Source organism: Elephas maximus, chromosome 5, assembly GCF_024166365.1.
Source record: "Elephas maximus indicus isolate mEleMax1 chromosome 5, mEleMax1 primary haplotype, whole genome shotgun sequence".
Taxonomy (NCBI): domain Eukaryota; kingdom Metazoa; phylum Chordata; class Mammalia; order Proboscidea; family Elephantidae; genus Elephas; species Elephas maximus.
The window spans coordinates 133,933,352-133,954,284 of NC_064823.1; positions in this window are offsets into that span (position 1 = coordinate 133,933,352).

Sequence of the window (20,933 nt, forward strand, 5' to 3'; positions counted from 1 at the left end):
TATATGTTGTTGTTGTTATGGTTCTGACTCACAGCGACCCAACATATAACAGAACAAAACACTCCCTGGTCCTACGCCATCCTCACAATTCTTGCTATGCTCGAGCCCATCACTGCGACTATCATGCCAATCCATCTTCTTGAGGGCCTTCCTCTTTTTTGATGATCCTCTGCTTTACCAAGCATGATGTCCTTCTTCAGGGACTAGCCCCTCCTGATAACATATCCAAAGTACATGATACAAAGTCCCCCATTCTTGCTTCTAAGGAGCATTCTGGCTATACTTCATCCAAGAGAGATTTGTGCCTTCTTCTGGCAGTTGGTGGTATATTCAACATTCTTTACCAATACAGTAATTCAAAGGCATCAATTCTTCTTTGGTCTTCCTTATTCATTGTCCAGCCTTTGTATGCCTATAAGGCAATTGAAAATGCCATGGCGTGGCTCAGGTGCACCTTAGTCTTCAAGGTGACAACTTTGCTTTTTAAAACTTTAAAGAAGTCTTTTGCAGCAGATTTGCCCAGTGTAATATGTCGTTTGATTTCTTGACTGCTGCTTCATAAGTGTTGATTGTGGATCCACGTAAAATGAAATCCTCGTCAACTTAAACCTTTTCTCCATTTGTCATGATGTCTCTTCCTGGTCCAATTGTGAGAGTTTTCTTTATGTTGAGGTGTAATCCAAACTGAAGGTTGTAGTCTTTGGTCTTCATCAGTAAGTGCTTCAAGTCCTCTTCACTTTCAGCAATAAGTTTATGTCATTTGCATAATACAGGTTGTTAATGAGCCTTCCTTCAATCCTGATGCCGTTCTTCATATAGTCCAGCTTCTAGAATTATTTGCTCAGCATACATATTGAATTAGAATGGTGAAAGATACAACCGTGATGCAGACCTTCCCTGACTTTAAAAACCACACAGTATTTTATTGTTCTGTTCAAAGGATTGTCTGTTGGTCTATGTACAGGTTCTTCATATGCATGATTAAATATACTGGAATTTCCATTCTTTGCAATGTATTTTATATAATAAGGACAAAACATGAATTTTAGAAATACAAAGTCTCCAGATAGACTCAGAAGCCTAATTGTGCTTTTTAATTGTTGTTTTATCTTTAACAAGATATTTGGTATTTTTCTTAATCCATTTATAAAATTAATACAGTGGTTGCTAAATATATGCTAATTCTCTTCTATTTCTCTTTCTTCCACATTTTACAAATATGTAATCTGGAGCCCAGGAGTGTAATATAACCTTCCCAATGCCACTACTTTTATTTTATATTGCGTATTTTTTCCCCTCCTTCATCTTTAAATTCTTTGCCTTGAGAAAAACGACCTGGTGATCATCTGATCAGGCTGAGTCAGTATCTCATAGGACTAAATTTTTGGTACATGGAGTCAAGAAGACATTGCAATGGAAATCATCCTAAAAATTCCAGTTTGATTAGCCTAAGAAAAATAGGCCAAAAGTGTAGAAATATCACGATAAAGAAGGACAATTAAATAACAAATGAGAAATGGAAAGAGAAGAAAAACAATAAGTAAAGAAAAAATAAATCTAGAGTAATTTCTAGGTCAGAGTGCTGAGGAATTCAGTTGTCTTTTGTACAGATTTTCTGTTCACTACTGGTGTCATGTCCAGAATCTTTGAAGGAAAAATAAGAATAAACATACTAGGTAGATCGCAGTCTTCTCTAGGTGACAGGAATTGTATTTATTCTGAATGTGCAAGAAATATTAGAACAGTATTGCTGGATGTGAAAGAAATAGAACATATGCAAGAAATATTAGAACAATGTTGCTTTATTATTACTTAATAAAGGAGTTTTGGTTGATTCAATCTACTTTGTGTGCAGAGTAAAACTATACTTTTTGTATATCAAAGTTTTCATATAGTTCACATCTGAATTTGAAAATTCATAGCCTTGGGATCCAATCAACTAAACAAACACACACACAAAAAAAACCATCTAGACATTTCTGACTAATAGCGACTAAATAGGACAAAGAACTACGCATAGAATTTCCAAGGACTTACTGGTGGATTTGAACTGCTGAGTTTTTGGTTAGCAGCTGAGCTTTTAATGACGGCACCACAAGGGGACCATCCAATCAACTACCATGGTGAATTTCTCCAGTTTGCTGTTCTTTCATCTCGGTTGCTTTTGTCCTCCTTCTTCCCCACTTCCCAGCTCTTTGTGGTCTTTAAAGTTGATTAAAGAAGGCTCCTAGGATATTTTATCGTATTTAAAACAAAACATAACACTTTTTTCATTGGGACAAAAAAAAAAAAAGAAATCAAGACTATTTTGTAAAGGATTCAGATATTTTGAATTTGAAAGACAATGGAATGTTCAGACCATCATGAATTATCTCTGAGACACTGATAATTTTAAATTTAGGTTTCCCACCAATTCATGAATCTCTAGGAAAATTTAATAGAAGTGTGTGAATTTGCATACAAATTTGTACCCTCATCAAGAGATTTATGGTTTTTTCTGACAGTAAGAAAAACAAAAGAGTTGTTCAGGCACTTTCTTTTCATTTACATAAAGCAAGTAATACAGATGTAAATTTACCTTTAAAATATTTCTCACAATATTTTAAAATAGTCATACTCCAAGCAAAAACTGTGAATTTCATTCCTGCAAAAGCCTTTTAAATTTGAACATATTTTTTACTCCCTGGCAAGAATGACAAGTGTTGCTTAATTTTTAGAGGGAGACAAGGCTGCAACAATCTTTTACATGTCTTGAAACTGTATGCAAACAATGTATACTCTCATCTATTGGAATACCTTATGGAAATTATATAACAAGACACAATATAGTTTTGGCATTAATATATGTAAGCATTTTCCTCTGGGAAAAAATTGGGAAAGCTGTGGATTCAAAATATATTTTGGATGGAAAAATCATAAAATTGTAAAAGTTGCAAAATAAAACAGGATTTTTCTTTATATATACTCCAGTAGAGTTGTATTTTTCCCTTTAAGTTATATCCGATCTGGTTTAGAGGTGGATTATGAAAGAGAGGTCCAGTTCACTGTAGGCTGTTAATATAGTGTCAGTGGTAAAACTCTGTCTGTATCCTCAGTTGGGGTGGGGTCAGAGATGAACCTTGGCAGATCAAACTGAAGCAATTTAATGTTCCAGTCTAATTCTCCAACAAATGTGTAGACACAGGAAGTGCACAGCCCAAGGGCATCACAGTGGTCTGGGCTTTCTCTTAGTGGATGTTTATATACTGACAAAATCAGGTTAATGTGAGCATCAAGGTCAACAATGAAAAGGAAAAGACTTTCACAGAATAGTAATGATAGTAAATCAATGGTTGTTGACTAGTTGCACACTTTGCAACCCTAGTTGTTGTTTGTTGTTAGGTGCCCTTGAGTCAGTTCTGACTCATAGCAACCCAGTGTACAACAGAATGAAACACTGCCTGGTCCTGTACCATCCTCACAATCCTTGCTATGTTTGAGCCTGCTGTTGCATACGCTGTGTCAGTCCATTTCACTGAGGGTCTTCCTCTTTTTCCATGACCCTCTACTTTCCCGAACTGGTCCATCCTGATGAATGTCCAAAGTATGTGAGTCAAAATCTTACCATCCTGGCTTCTAGCATTCTGGCTGTACTTCTTCCAAGACAGATGGGTTTGTTCTTCTGGAAGTTCCTGGTATATTCAATATTCTTCATCAACACCATAATTCAAAGTCATTAGTTTTTATTTATTTATTTATTTATTTTTTTGCTGGTTTTTATTCACTGTCCAGCTTTCACATGCATATGAAGTGACTGAAAATACCATGGCTTGGGTCGGGTGCACCTTAGGCCTCAAGGTGACATCTTTGCTTTAATCCCTTAAGGAGGTCTTTTGCAGCTAATTGGCCCAGTGCAATATGTCATTTGACTTCTTGGCTGCTGCTTCCATGTGTGTTGATTGTGGATCCAAGTAAAATGAAATTCTTGACAACTACAAACTGTTCTCTGTTTATCGTCATAATGCTTATTGGTCCAGTTGTGAGGGTTTTTGTTTTCTTTATGTTGAGGCGTAGTCCATACTGAAGGCTGTAGTCTTTGATCTTCTTCAGTAAGTGCTTCAAGTCCTCTTCACTTTCAACAAGAAATGTTGTGTCATCTGAATATTGCAGGTTGTTAAGGAGTCTTCCTCAAATTTTGATGCTGTGTTCTTCTTCAGATAGTCTAGCTTCTTGGATTATTTGCTCAGCATACAGATTGAATAAGTATGGTGAAAGGATACAACCCTGATGCATACCTTTCCTGATTTTAAACCAGGTAGTTCCCCCCTTGTTCTTTTCAAACAACTGCTTCTTGGTCTATGCTTCTTGGTTTTCTTGGTCTACAGATTCCACATGAGCACAATTAAGTGTTCTGTAATTCCCATTCTTTGCAATATTATTTGTAATTTGCTATGATCCACACAGCTGAATGTTTATACACGTAAACTTCCTTCTGTTATTCTCTGCTTTCGGCCAAGATCCATCCACTGAAGCTCCACTGAAACCTGTCCACCATGGGTGATCCTATTGGTGTTTGAAATATTGGTGGCATAGCTTCCACCATCAGAACAACATACAAACCATCACATTATGACAAGCTGACAGATGAGTGGTGGACTGCAACCCTTAGTTCTCTAGAAGTGTTTGGATAAGCCACCACTTTTCTACCTATATCACACACTTTTCCCTGCAAACAATCATCTGCTGTACCTAATTTACTAAAATTAGCTTTGGAAATAAGCTAGGTAAATATATATATATATATACTATATTAAAAATCATATTTACCTTTCAAAAATAAAGTTGAATTGTAAAAATAATACTTTATTAAACCTTGATCATTGAACTGATAATAAATCATATGTTGAGTATTTATTTTGGTATGATGAGATTTGTGCAATTATCTGAAGCAAGAAGCATTTACCCAAATCATCACAAAATTGCTTCTTCTTTACACAGTAAAAAGTACAGGAAGTGCACCCACTTAAAATAAAAATGAAATAGGATTCTGAAAAGAAGATTTCTGTGTATGAAGATTCAGCTTGCCTTGTATTATATTCTACCAGCATTTTAGAAGGATAATAATACGATTTAAGTCCAGAAAGACTGTTTAAAACATTTTTAAAAATGTAATGGTAGATGTTCTTACACAAAATTTAGAGCAATTAACTTCAATGTCTTGACCAGTTGCACTAATCCTTAGTATTGCTGGAAATTGTGGCTCCATCTATCGGGTAGTAACAATGCACCCAACGACATCTCACCTTGCCTGGCCTGTTCTCCCCTACTTCTGTTCCTCCCACTCCCTAGGAGGGAATCAGATAATTGTAAATCTCACAAAATATTCTTCCCAAAGCATTGTAGCAAGCTGGTCTAGGAGATTATGTTTCTGAAGTTGTCAGTTCTTCAATGGAATGACCTCCAAGAGTACATTTCACTGTAATCGCTTACTTTGTACAAGAAGATAGATATGTAAGGTTAAAAGTAGAACTGAACCTGCTGTTCTGTAGTTACACTAAGGCCAGAGAAAGAGAGAGCATGCTTGCACTGCAATATGTGCAGTGTAGGTTAGATAAAAGAAATCATCTCCTGAACGTAGATAAAGTTTTACTAAGGAAAACTTTTCTGCTACAATTGTTAAAATTTTATACATATAGGAGTAATTCTTACAGTTAACACCCTAACTGAAGGAAATGTCTAATTTCCAAATAGTTCCAGGACAGAAAACTAAGTGTAGAAGTCAATCTTTTTCATAAGTTCTCACAAATGGAAGAAAACATATAGAAAATATGTTTCTATATGTTCCTGCGTCTTACCAGCAGTCTCTACTACAAACTACTGTCCTTTGAGCATCACGGTGTAAACGTGAGACTTCCAAAAAGCAATCCAGGATATGTGAGCAAATGCTTATGCATGTGTGAGTGTGTACATATATACACAAACAGAAGTATGTTTCATTTTTATATTTGCAGTAAATATATAAATCTTTAAGAAAGCATCAGTACTGAAATGAAGCTCTAATGGGTTGGCTTCGGCTGGTCACAATTTATGTAAATTCTTTACAAACGTTGTTGATTCCCCTCATCATTGACCTGGAACTCCCTTGCCATTCTAAATTGGACCTCTCTTGAACTATATGAACCAAGGCAAGTATTTCTGCTGAATTGAGCAAATTGTATGGTAGCTTTGTGATTTGAACCAATTTCCATTAGCTACTACAAAGAAATCACAAAATTGATTTTCATCTGTGAACTGCTTCGGGACATGAAAAATTCCCCAGAGAAAAGAAGGAAAGAAAGGTTGCAGGTTGGGCATGTAATGCTGAAAATAAATTCAGGAGATTTAACATGGATTTAATTTAAACGAGCCCTAATGAACATCATGATACTGCTAACGTATGTGTGTGTAATATGTTTCTTGCTGCACTTCTCTGCATTGTTGTATTTAATATCTGCTCTTAAACAGTGATAAAAGGGGAAGATCAGCACCAAGAGCATATTTAGGTTGGGGCTGAAGTGTCCAAACCACTTAAATATTTCTTCAGTGAGATTTCAATCCTCCCAAACCAATTTTCTAATACACATTTCATGGGCATGAAGACCCTTAATAAGTACCATTGAATGACGATTAACTTCTCAAATTACTAGCTAATTAATCTGCTGTGAATTTAATTGGTGAATTCAGCCCTTCAAGTCAGAAGCTAGCAGGTTGAGAAGCCTCAAATTAATTTCTCTCGGAAAGCTAGAAAGCTAGAAAAATCCCATTACTTCACGCTAAACATAACTCATTAGGGAAAAATATTTTGATAATGGACAGCTTGTTTTGTCCTTTCTTTTTCCCTTAGTATTAAATCATCAAGGTGCCAGGTTGAATCTACTTTTAATTGGAAACCTACGATCAAAGTTTATTTTTGAGCAAGTGCTATGAGCTGAGAGGTTCAGCTGGTTTTGTAATTTGGCCATGCAAAGTGATTTTGAAATAAAAATCAGTTTGGTTGTAAGAACCTGTGATGTAATCTTTTATAAAATCTACATAACCAAACAAGTTGTCCCAGCTCACGAGTTTTAGGAACAGCCAAAACAAATCTTTAATAACGTATATCAGATATGTCGAATGGTCTTCTGTCAGAAAAATTATAATTAATAAAATATTAATAACTACCATTTGTTGAGTACATATTTTCCAGGCAATGTATATTATTTGTACTTGGTCAAGCTCTTTGTATACGATTAACAACATTTTACAAGTGAAGGAAGTGGACAACTGGTGAATTAATTACTCATGGTTATAAAACTAGGATTTATTTTTTTTTATATGTAAATTCAAGACATGGGCTTTTTGAGCTCTTTATTCCTCCCTCTCTTAAACAAAAGAGAACAGAACAAAAGAAAATAAAGCAAAACAAATAAAAATAGACATATACCTGGATACAGTACTGTAAACACTACAGAAAATTTGTCTTTACAAGATTTTAGCATCTGCCACTCAATAGGTTGTTCTAAAATCTACCAAATGCCAAATGTGTAACAGTTTTTAAGTTATCTTCACAGTTTTTGTCATTGGTATTATATCAAAATATTAAATTAGGTGTTAGAGAAGAGTCAAGATGGATAAGAAGAAAAACCTGGATGAAATAGATTTTCTTTTATGCTTGGTTTCCTGTACAACACATGGATCTCGAGTGGTAAGGAACCAGCTCTTTCTGTTATTTATTAGAATCCATAAGAGACATACAGAAGAAAACGTCTTCTATGCCCTAGATTTGTAAATTGCTAAAGGGTGTCATTTTTGGCATAGAGACATCTGTGCCTTCTTGATGGCCAAACTATGAAAAAAGCTCCATTAGTGAAAGAGTTTGGAAAGAAAATAGACCTTTTATTCCTTACCTTTTTTCAAAGAGCTTAAAACACTGTTTGGAACATAATGGAAACCTTTTGTAAGTCTTCACCTCCTCCTTCTTGTTATGGAGCTTCCTAACTACATGAAATTGAGATTCTCTTGAACTGAATGAATAGAGAAAAGTATCCTATATTGAACAGATAGTGTGTCAGCCATATTTTTGAGATCACTTCCTTATTGCTTAATTCACCTTTTGTGTTTTATTGAACAATCTTCACTAGTTATTGAGAAACAGATAGTGAATTGCATTCTATTGCAATAGAAAGGCATCAGAGAAGCCTGAAAGCAGTTGTTACTATTTAGGCAGCAGTGATTTAGTAACCTTCTCACGTGATTTGTGGTTATAGATGTTGGTGATACAAAGACAAATATGAGAAAATGTGTATCTGACACTGTTGGTTGTTGTCTACATCCAGTTACCTCCATCCTTATTTGTATGTCCAACTCACTTTGTAACTCAGGGAAGGTAACCTTTGCTTCTGGCCCATAAGTAAATCATGCTTAGCATATGGAATCACCATGGTTTCATTTAATTTACTGGTAATAAGCATTTGGCCCAATCATGGTTAATGTAACTAAGAAGAATTCAGTAAGGAAGTTTTGGGAACTTTTACACTATTTAAAAAAAAAAAAAAATGGGGGGAGAGGAAGGAAGGAAGGCAGCAAGGAAGGAAGGGAGGAAAAAGCAGGTAGAAAGGGAGAGGTTTCACCATTTTCTTCCTGTCTTAAGGTGATACAAAATGACACATCTTCTTCTGGAAGTACTAAAAAAAACTCATCGCCAATGAGTCGATTCAGGCTCGTAGTGACCCTATAGGACAGACTAGAAATGCCCCCGTAGAGTTTCCAAGGAGCATCTGGTGGATTCGAACAGCCAATGTTTTGGCTAGCAGCCATGGCACTTAACCACTATGCCACCAGGGTTTCTGGAAATACGAAAGGAGGTTTATAGTTATATACAATCTATCACTATTAGAGTGATTCACTGCTTTCAGTAGCAAATGATCAGAAATAAGATATCTAGCTAGATAGATAGGATAAAGGCTAAATTCAGCAGGTCTTGGTTTTGCTTCAGTATCTATAATCTAAAATATCTGATGATGGTTCTGATATTGAGCTTTACACACCTATGAATTCACAATGTATGCCAGTAGTTCAACATGGTACAGAACATGGTATTCTTATTTATCTCAAAGTCTATACCAGATTTTACAGCAAATCATTAATACAGACACCAATCTATGAAGGACATTGAGTGCTCAATGATCAACACAGAGTAAATGTTCACTGGCATTAAATAACTTCAACAAAATGGATAATAGCTGTAAGATCTTTTTCAGTCTATTGAAGGTCAATTTGTATCAGTGAATATTTGAATCATAGAATATTCCATATGGAATTAGATAAGCTTTAAATTTCTTCATGTCAATAGAAATCAGCTTGCAATAAAAAAAAAAAGATGCTTATCCCAACTATGCAAAATAAAGATTAATCTCAGAGTCAGTTTTAAAATATTTTTACACTTTGCTATGTGTATGTTATAGCCAACTGAAAGAAGCAAGTTGAACATTTTGCCCAAGTAATTAAGATTTAAATTGATTCTTGGTAGGATGTGATACACTTCATGTACTAAAGCGACTTCATCTCACAATTGTTTTTAAAGAGAAATGTTGCTTTATCAATAAATATTGGAACTGAATTTTAGAAATATGTCAGACGAAGCATGTGAAAGTAATTCTCATCTCCCTTAAAACACCTAAAAATGAAAGCTCTTTGGAAAAAAAAAATGCTTTATAGTAATTCTAAAAAACAGGAAGTTATATTCTCAGGGAAAAATTCCAAACCCCAACCCAGTGCCATCGCAGGGAAAAATAAACAGATACAAATAAATGAAGGGCCCTTCCAGATACAAAGTAAGCAGATGTATTCAACTAGGAAATTAACATCTCCAAGTTCAAAAACAATGAATACAAAAAACAGTATAAGCACCTGGGACAAACTTCAGAGTGATTATTTAAAGAATAATGCATGGCAGAACTGGGCTATTGGATTCTTCTTCCCATTTTACCCTGCTTGTGCTAAACTTTGGATTACTAAGATCTTTATCCACAGGTTGAAGCCAAGAGGTTAGTTATTTGAGTTAGAAAGAATAGGAGATGCCCAGGAGGACTGGCGTCCTTCTCAATACCCACAACAAATGTTATGATTGGAACACTTTCAGCAGATCCACGATTTCTGGAAATAAATCCTTAAAAAAAAAATATTTAAAAGCCACTCTTTCTTCCACTTCTAAATCTTGCACAAGTTCTTATGGCAAATTTTGACTAGGGAACATATAAAAGTAATTCTATAAATGTAGAATCTAGCTCATCCAAGTATTCTAGGCCATTTTAAGACATCCTCTAAAAGAACTTGCAAAACAATAGTAAAAACTAAACATTTTTACCAAAAACAAGTGTATTATATACATACATGCATATATACACACATGCATACATGCATAATATATATACACATAATATTTGGAAAATATTTTTCTTTCAGAATAAAACTGACATTTGAGGAAAATAAATGTTCTTACAAGTTAGATTACCTACATTATCAAATTGGGGAATTCCAATGAGAAAATAGATACTACGTTTTTGCTACTGTAATATTAATATTGAGGTACACATGGCAAATAATATGAGGTGGCTTATTTCTATGCAATCACATCATATAAAGTCAGACGGAAAGTACGTGGCTCATGGATTGCACATCCCTTATTACCAATCTCATCTTTGAGTTCAATAAAAACTGTAAATAATATGATAACGTTTCTCTGAGTTTGTCCAGACTTGTTTGCTAGCTTAGGAGAGGAAGCAGACAAAATTAGCATACAAAATTCTAGACTTTTTGATCAAGAGAAAAAGAACACACAGACAAACATTTCATCCTTGTGACAGGCAGGTAATTATCCCCACCCCCTCCAAGATGTCCATGTCCTGATATCTGAAACCTGCGAATATATTAGATTACATGGCAAAGGGGAATCAAGGTTGTAGATAAGCTTAAAGTCGCTATGCAGCTGACCACAGAATGGGGAGAATATGCTGATTCAGGTGGGTACACCTAATGTAATTACAAGGGTAATTAAAAGTAGAAGAGAAGGTAGAAATCATGCAGTAAGGGAAAGACTTAAATTTGCTTCTGGTTTCAAAGATAAGAAAGGAGCCATGAGCCAAGGAATGCAGGCATCCTCCAGAAGGTAGCAAAAGCAAGGAAACATTCTCTCTTGGAGTCTCCAGAAGGAATGCAACGCTGACAACATTTTGATTTTATTTAGCACATTGAGATCCATGTCAGATTTCTGACCTACAAAACTGTAAGACAGTAAGTGTGTGCTATTTTAAAACACTGAGTTTGTGGTAAATGTTACAGCAGCAGTAGGAAATGAATTCAACTTCCAGCCCCAGCAAACATTTACTTTTATAATATGAAGAATGAGAAAAAGACCATATTGTCAGTTGAAGAGATAATGATCTAAATAAGAGAAAATGTACCACCAATTCATAGCAATAATTTTCAAAATAAATATATGAGAGATGTTGTTTCAAGAAGATATAAATGTGAATAATTTAATTAAAATGTACTAGAAACACCAGATTTTTTTTTAACTTTTCATTATCATTGTCTTTTATTTCAGTATCTTTATAAATACTATCTTTATTTGTTTTTGAAGTTGGCATGAGAATGATAACATCAGTAAATTACACACTGCAACACCGTATGTAGTACGTATCAATAACAAGGAGACGCACACACAAAAAAAAAAAAACCCAAAACAAACAGATGGTCATAAGTGCAGTTTGTCAAAACTCAAGTAAGTCGTAAGTCAGGAACTATCTGTAATAGAGATATAATATCATAAAAACAATATTAACAAATCAAATCACACTGCATATTAAGAAAACTACCATGACCAAAGAGGGTTCCACAAATGTGTTCTACTGTGTCAACCATAACAAATTATGGATAAAACTGGAAAGTGTGGGAACTCCAAAACACTTAATTGTGCTCATGAGGAAACTGTACATAGATCAAAAGGCAGTCATTCAAAGACAACAAGGGGATATTGCATGGTTTAAAGTCAGGAAAGCTGTATGCCAGGGCTATATCATTTCACAATATAATTCAATCTGTACGCTGAGCAAATAACCTGAGAAGCTGGACCATATGAAGAAGTATGGGACATCACAATTGGAGGAAGACTAATTAACAGCCCTAGTTATGCAGATGACACAACCTTGCCTGTTGAAATCGAAGATGACTTGAAGCACTTACTGATGAAAATCAAATTACAGACTTAAGTCTGGATTATACCTGAACATAAAGAAAACAAAATTCTCACAACTAGACCTATAAGCAACATCATGATAAATGGAGAAGATTCAAGTTGTCAAGGATCTCATTTTACTTGGATCCACAATGAACACCCATGGAAGCAGCAGTCAAGAAATCAAATCATGCATTGCATTGGGCAAATCTGCTGCAAAAGATCTCTTTGAAGTTTTAAAAAGCAAAGGTGTCACCTTGGAGACTAAGGTACTCCAGACCCAAGCCATGGTGTTTTCAGTCGCCTCATATGGGAAAGCTGGACAATGAATAAGGAAGACCTAAGAATAATTAATGCCTTTTTTATAATTATGGTGTTGGTGAAGAATATTGACTATAGCATGGATTGCCACAAGAACGAACAGATCTGTCTTGGAAGAAATACAGCCAGAATGCTCCTTAGAAGCATACTTTGTATACATTATTAGAAGGGATCAGTCCGTGGAGAAGGATATTATGGTTGGTAAAGTAGAGGAAGTCCCTCAAGGACAGAGATTGACACAGTGGCTGCAGCAATGGGCTCAAGCATAACAAGAACGTCACAGGACCGGGCAGTGTTTCCTTTTGTTGTACATAGAGTCTCTGAGTCGGAATCGACTTGATGGCACCTAAGCAAAACAACAAGGGATTCAAGGATGGCTCAACATTGTTGTGCCCACTAACAAATGAAAAAGAAAATCCTATGTGCTTTGGATAAAATTTATATATGTTTCTAAAAACAATCAGTAGGGCATCCAAATTGGTAAGGAAGAAGTAAAAATATCCCTATTTACAGATCATATGATCTCATACACAGAAAACCCCAAAGAATCCTAAAAAAAAACAAGAAAACTACTGGAAATAATAGATTTCAGCAAAGCACCTGGATACAAGATAAACAGACAAAAATCAGTTGGATTCCTCTACACCAACAAACAGAACTTTGAAGAGGAAATCACCAAATCAATGCTATTTATAAGAGCCTCCAAGAAGATAAAATACTTAGGAATAAATCTAAACAGAGACATAAAAGTCCTGTACAAAAAAAAAAAAAAAACTACAAGACACTACTGCAAGAAACCAAACGAGACCTACACAAGTGGAAAAACATACTTCGTTCATGGATAGGAAGATTCAACACAGTGAAAATGCAAATTCTACCCAAACCAACCTACAGGTACGATGCAATCATGATCCAGATTCCAACATCTTTTAACAAGATGGAGAAACATATCACCAACTTCATATGGAAAGAGAAGAAGCCCCAGATAAGTAAACCATTACTGAAGAAGAAGAACAAAGTGGGAGGCCTCACACTACCTGATTTTAGAACCTATTATACTGTCACAGTAATCAAAATAGCCTGGTACTGGTACAACAACAGATACATAAAACAATGGAACAGAATTGAGAATCCAGATGTAAATTCATCCACTTCTGAGTAGCTGATATTTGACAAAGGCCCAATGTTCCTGGACATCATACTTGGTAAAGTAGAAGGTCAGTAAAAAAGAGGAAGACCCTCAACTAAATGGATTGACACGGTGGGTGCAAAAACGGCTTAAGTATAACAATGATTGTGAGAATGGCCCAGGACCAGGCAGTATTTCATTCTGTGGTACACAGTCTTGCTATGAGTTGAAATAGACTCAATGGTACCTAACAACAGCAACAACATAGCTGGCATTCTGTCTTTATTTCTGACTTAAATGAAAAAATGTATATATATGTACATTTATACATATGTATAGAAAAAAATATATTTTTTATAGACATACACATCACACACACACACACACATATATATCATTATATATATATGGCGCCCTGGTGGCACAGTGGTTAAGAGCTATGGCAGCTAACCAAAAAGTTGCCATTTGGATTCCACAAGCTGCTCTTTGGAAACCCTACTGGTTTTGCTCTGTCCTGTAGGGTCACTGAGTCGGAATCTTCTCAACAGCAGGGGGCATTTAATAAACAAAGGTCTAGTGTAAGGCCTATGTTTTCTTCCCTCCCTTATTCCATTATTTATTATAAAATATAAGATATTTATTATAAAATGTTTATACAAAATATAAATGGGACTGGTGTGTTTTCAGTTGCACACATTTTAGTTGTACCATGTTATGCTAAAGGATAATTTGATAATTGTCTTTTTTAAAGATTATGTATGGTTTAAGGAGATGTGTACAGGTGTCAAGTTGACAAGGGGTAGACTGTGACAGTTAATGTTGTGTATCAACTTGGCTAGGTCAAATGAGGTTTGGTAGATATTATGCAGTCATCTTCCATTTTGTGATCTGTTGTGAGTAACCAATCAGTAGTAAGGGGGGTTTCCTTGGGGGTGTGGCTTTCATCCAATGCATATAGATTTTCTGGCAAAGCTTATACTCTCTTTCAGTCCTGCACTTGTCTCATGATCTGACCTTGGTTGGTTCTTAGAGATGCATTCAGCCTGCTCTCTGACCTATGGATTTGGGACTTGCCAGCCCCACAATTTTGAGCCATTTACTTGAAGTAAAGGTCTGTCTCTATATATTTAAATATATGCTTCACTGATTTTCCTTCTCTAGATAACCCAGCCTAATACAAATGATAATAATAATAACAGCAGTAATAGTAATCATTATAATTTGTTTAGCACTTTCTATATATCAGTTTTACAGCTGTACATATAGAAGTTCCTGGGAAGTACAAACAGTTAACTTGCTCAGCTGCTAACCAAAAGATTGAAGGTTTGAGTGCACCCAGAGAAGCCTTAAAAGAAAGACCTGGAAATCTGCCTTTGAAAAACCAGCCATTGAAAACACTACAAAGCACAGTTCTACTCTGACAAACAGGTTTGCTATGATAGTAATTGGTATATAAATACGCCCAAAACCAAACCTGTTGTTCTCAAGTGAATTCCAATTCACAATGACACTATAGGACAGAGTAGAACTGCCCCATAGGGTTTCCAAAGAGCAGCTGGTGGATCTAAAACAAGGAAGAAATACTCATAACAATTACAGCCCTCATTTCTGCACCAGTCACGTGGTTTTAGCTGGTACTTAGAACTATCTTCTTCAACCACCCATTCTGTATTTCCTTTGCCCTTAGCATGCACTTCAGCTGGCCATGGTTCTTTGACTGGATGGGCAACAAAAACCTTAATTTCCAAAGGGTCCAAGGCCATTAGTAGTCATGTCAGAACTGGGTTTGTGTAGTTTCCCATTGGCTTTAATCACAGGACATGGTAGTACTTACAGAAGTTCTAAGGTATCTTTTGTATTCCAGACATACTCTTTTTTACCTCCACTATGTAATATAAATCTGATTTCCCCTTGGCAATCAGGATCAATCACACCAGCCAATACAGTAAGTCCCTTCTTTGCCTGTTAATCCAGAGGCATGAGGAGCCCAAAGTGACTGGGTGGCATTCTTAACATACAGTTCAATGGAATCAGTGTCATGTCTCCTGGTGGAAGCTTTCTTCCTTTTGGAACTAAGACATATAGACCCAAATTGCAGAGGATTGTGGAGACAGGAAGCAAACATTTTGCAAGTGGGTCACTAAAAGTAATAGTGAATAGTGTCGCTCCTATTTTCACCTCTTGATTTCTGGAACTATGAATTATGGCTATAGGAGAAACAACACCATATACTGGATGCTGGTTTAGAGCATATACAGTCTACTTGAGAACATTGCCCCAACAGTGCAAGGTATTGTCACCTAACTGGCTCTGTAATTGTGTCTTTAGAAGGCCATTCCATCTTTCTATAAAGCCAGCTGCTTCAGACTAATTGGGATCACGGTGTCGTTGTTGTTGTTTTTAGGTGCCATCAGGTCAGTTCCAACTCATAGCGACCCTACGCACAACAGAATGAAACACTGCCCAGTCCTGCGCCATCCTTACAATTGTTGTTATACTTGAGCTCATTGTTGTAGCCTCTATGTCAATCCACCTCATTGAGGGTCTTCCTCTTTTCCGCTGACCCTGTACTTTGCCAAGTGTGATGGCCTTCTCCAGGGACTGACCCCTCCTGACAACATGTGCATAGTATGTAAGATGCCATCTCACCATTGATGCTTCTAAGGAACATTCTGGTTGCACTTCTTCCAAGACAAATTTGTTTGTTCTTTTGACAGCCCATGGTATATTCAATATTCTTCACCAGCACCACAATTCAAAGTTGTCAATTCTTCTTCAGCCTTCCTTATTCATTATCCAGCTTTCACATGCATATGATGTGATTGAAAATACCATGTTCAGGCACACCTTAGTCTTCAAGGTGACCTCTTTGCTTTTTAACACTTTAAAGAGGTCCTTTGCAGCAGATTTGCCCAATGAAATGCATCATTTTGTTTCCTGACTGCTGCCTCCATGGCTGTTGATTGTGAATTCAAGTAAAATGAAATCCTTCATGACTTCAATCTTTTCTCCATTTATCATGATGTTGCTTATTGGCCCATTTGTGAGGGTTTTTGTTTTCTTTATGTTGAGGTGCAATCTGTACTGAAGGCTGTGGGCTCTGATCTTCATTAGTAAGTGCTTCAAGTCCTTTTCACTTTCACCAAGCAAGATTGTGTCATATGCATAACACAGGCTGTTACTGAGACTTCCTCCAATCCTGATGCCCCATTCTTCTTCATATAGTCCAGCTTCTCATATTATTTGCTAAGCACATAGATTGAATAAGTATGGTGAAAGGGTACAACCCTGTTGCACACCTTTCCTGACTTTAACCCAATGAGTATTGCTTTGTGCTGTCCGAACAACTGCCTCTTGATCTATGTAAAGGTTCCTCATGAGCACAATTAAGTGCTCTGGAATTCCCATTCCTTGCAAGGTTATCCATAATTTGTTATGATCCACACAGTCGAATGCCTTTGCATAGTCAATAAAACACAGGTAAACATCCTTCTGGTATTCTCTGCTTTCAACCAGGATCCATCTGACATCAGCAATGATACCCCTGGTTCCACATCCCCTTCTGAATCCAGCCTTAATTTCTGGCAGTTCCCTGTCGATATACTGCTGTAGCCTTTTTTGAATGATCTTCAGCAAAATTTTGCTTACGTGTGATATTAATGATAGAAAAATCATTAATTTTTTTTTCTATAATTTCTGCATTCGGTTGGATCTCCTTTCTTGGGAATATGCATAAATATGATCTCTTCCAGTCAGCTGGCCAGGAAACTGTCTTCCATATTTCTTGGCATAGACGAGTGAGCACATCCAGTGTTGCATCCGTTTGCTGAAACATCTCAATTGCTATTCCATCAATTCCTGGAGCCTTGTTTTTTGCCAATGCCTTCAGATCAGCTTGGACTTCTTCCTTTAGTACCATCATTCCTAATCATATACTACCTCTTGAAATGTTTGAACATTGAATTTATGCACCAACCACTAAGGCCAAAGATGAAGAAATAAAAGATTTTTATCGGCTATTGCAGCCTGAAATTGGCTGAACATGCAATCAGAATGCATTGATAATTACTGGTGATTGGAACGTGAAAGTTGGAAACAAAGAAGAAGGACCAGTAGTTGGAAAATATGGCCTTGGTGATAGAAACAATGCCAGAGATCGAATGATAGAATTTTCCAAGACCAACGACTTCTTTGCAAATACCTTCTTTTACCAACATAAATGGCGGCTATACACATGGACCTCACCAGATGGAACACACAGAAATCAACTTGACTACATCTGTGGAAAGAGACGATAGAAAAGCTCAATATCATCAGTCAGAACGAGGCCAGGGGCTGACTGTGGAACTGACCATCAATTACTTGTATGCAAGTTCAAGTTGAAACTGAAGAAAATCAGAGCAAGTCCAACAGAGCCAAAATATGACCTTGAGTATATCTCACCTGAATTTAGAGACCATCTTAAGAATAGATTTGACGCATTGAACACTAATGACTGAAGATCAGACAAGTTGTGGAATAATATCAAGGATATAATCCATGAAGAAAGCAAGAGGTCATTGAAAAGACAGGAAAGAAAGAAAATACCAAGATGGATGTCAAAGGAGACTCTGAAACTTGCTCATTAACATTGAGCAGCTAAAGCAAAAGGAAGAAATGATGAAGTAAAAGAAATGAACAGAAGATTTTAAAGGGTGGCTCGAGAAGACAAAGTAAAGTATTATAATGACATGTGCAAAGAGCTGGAGGTAGAAAACCAAAAGACAAGAACGTGCTCAGTGTTTCTCAAGCTGGAAGAACTGAGGAAAAAAATTCAAGCCTTGAGCTGCAGTAGTGAAGGATTCTATGTGGAAAATATTAAATGACGCAGGAAACATCAAAAGAAGATGGAAGGAATACACTGAGTTAATATACAAAAAAGAATTAGTTGATGTTCAACCATTTCAAGAGGTAGCATATGATCAGCAGTCATGGTAAGACCAGTGAATGGGTCCATTGCCTCACTTTATTTTCTGTGACGTGAGTACTTCAATCTGAGGCAACTCTGTGTGTGAACCCATTAGGGTGAATAAAGCATTCTGTAAGTTCATGGATGGTAATTTTGGCAGAAGCATTGCATGTAGGGAAGGAAAATCCATATCCAGAGTAAGTGCCTGTCCCAGTAAGAACAAAACACTGTCCTTTCCATGATGGAAATGATCCAATGTAATCAAACTTTCACCAAACTGTCCCTAGAAATTGTGTCATACCAGCGTCTCAGTGCAGATTGGTCACTCAGCAGTGGCTGTAGGCAAGTCTACCTTCCTGAGTGGAAGTCCATGCTGCTGAATCCATGAATAGCTTCCATTCATCCCACCATGAACACTTTTTTCATGAGCCCATTGGTCAATGGCAGGAGTGGCTGGGGAAAGAGGCTAGCTGGTATCCACAGAACATGTCATCCTATCCCCATGGCTGTCAAAATCTTCCTCTGCTGAGGTCAGCATTCAGTGATCATTCACATAAGACATAAATATCTTCACTTCTGTTGCCCATTCAGAGAGGTCTATCCATGTGGCTTTTCCCCATATCTCCTTGTCACCAGTTTTCCAGTCATGTTCCTTCCAAGTCCCTGATCATCCAGCTATGCCATTGAAAACAGCCAATGCATCAGTATACAATTGCACATCTGACCATTTCTCTTTCTAAGGAAAATGAAGAGACAGGTGCATTGCTCAGAGTTCTGCCCATTGGGAGGATTTTCCTTCACCACTGTCCTTTAGGGAGGTACCAGAAAGAGAATGCGGTGCTGCCACTCTCCACTCTTGAGTGGTGCCTACATATCACACAGAACCGTCTGTAAACCCGGTCTAGGTTTCTCAATCATAAGGAACTTCCCATGAGGCCATAGATGCAGAATGGGAAATGGAAGATAATGTGACAGGAGTGAAGTGGAGGCCACGAGCATTTTGGCCACTTCCTCAAGTAATTTAATTTTGCCTTTAGGTTCTGCTTGAGCCTGATCTCATAATACCACTTCTATTGAATGATGAAATGCTGCTATGCAAATAATCCAACTTTATGACTTTGTGGGTCAGATGACATCCAGTTCATGATGGGAAGCTCAGGCTGCATGATGACTTAGTGGCCCATGGACAAGTGTTCAGTCTCTACTAAGACCAAGCAACAAGCCAAAAGCAGTTTCTCCAAACCAGAGCAGTAATCTGCAGAGTATGGTAGAGCTTTGCTCCCAAATCAGAAGGGCCTGCACTGTGATTCACCAACAGGGGCCTGCCAAAGACTCCAAACAGTATCTCTATCTGCCACTGATGCTTCAAGAAATGTTAAATTATGCGGATCATATGGCCCAAGTGGCAGAGCCACTTGCATGGCAGCCTAAATCTGTTGCAGAGCCTTCTCTTGGCCTGGGCCCCACACAAAACTAGTAGCTTTTCCAGTCACTTGATAAATAGGCCAGAGTAGCAAACTGAAATGAGGAATATGTCACCTCCAAAATGCCCCACATTACTGGACCTCTAGAAACTTCACTGAGGAGAAAGGCTTCTGAATATTTGTCAGATTAATTCCCCATGTTCTAGCAAGCAATGGTTTCATTTTACTTGGATCCACAATCAATGCCTATGGAAGCAGCAGTAAAAAATCAAACGACATATTGCATTGAACAAATCAGTTTTAAAAGACCTCTTTAAAGTGTCAAAAAACAAAGATATCACTTTGAGGACTAAGGTGTGCCTGACCCAAGCCATGGTATTTTCAATAACCTCATATGCATGTGAAAGCTACACAATGTATAAGGAAGACTGAGGAAAAATTTGTGCTTTGAATTATGGTTTTGGCAAAGAATATTGAATATAGCATGGACTACATGCCAGAAGAATGAGCAAATCTGTCTTGGAAGAAGTACAGACAGAATACTCCTTAGAGGTGAGGATGGCAAGATTTCGTTTCACGTACTTTGGACATGTTATCAGAAGGGACCAGTCCCTGGAGAAGGACTTTATGTTTAGTAAAATAGAAGGCTAGCAAAAAAGAGGAAAACCCTCAAAAAGATGGATTGACACAGTGGCTGCAATAACAGTTTCAAACATGGTAACAATTGTGAGGATGGCACAGGATAGGGTAATGTTTCATTCATAGGGTCGCTATAAGTTGGAACTGATTACACAGCACCTAACAACAGAAACATATGCATGTGAAAGCTGGACAATGAATAAGGAAGACTGAAGAAGAATCGATGCCTTTGAATTATGG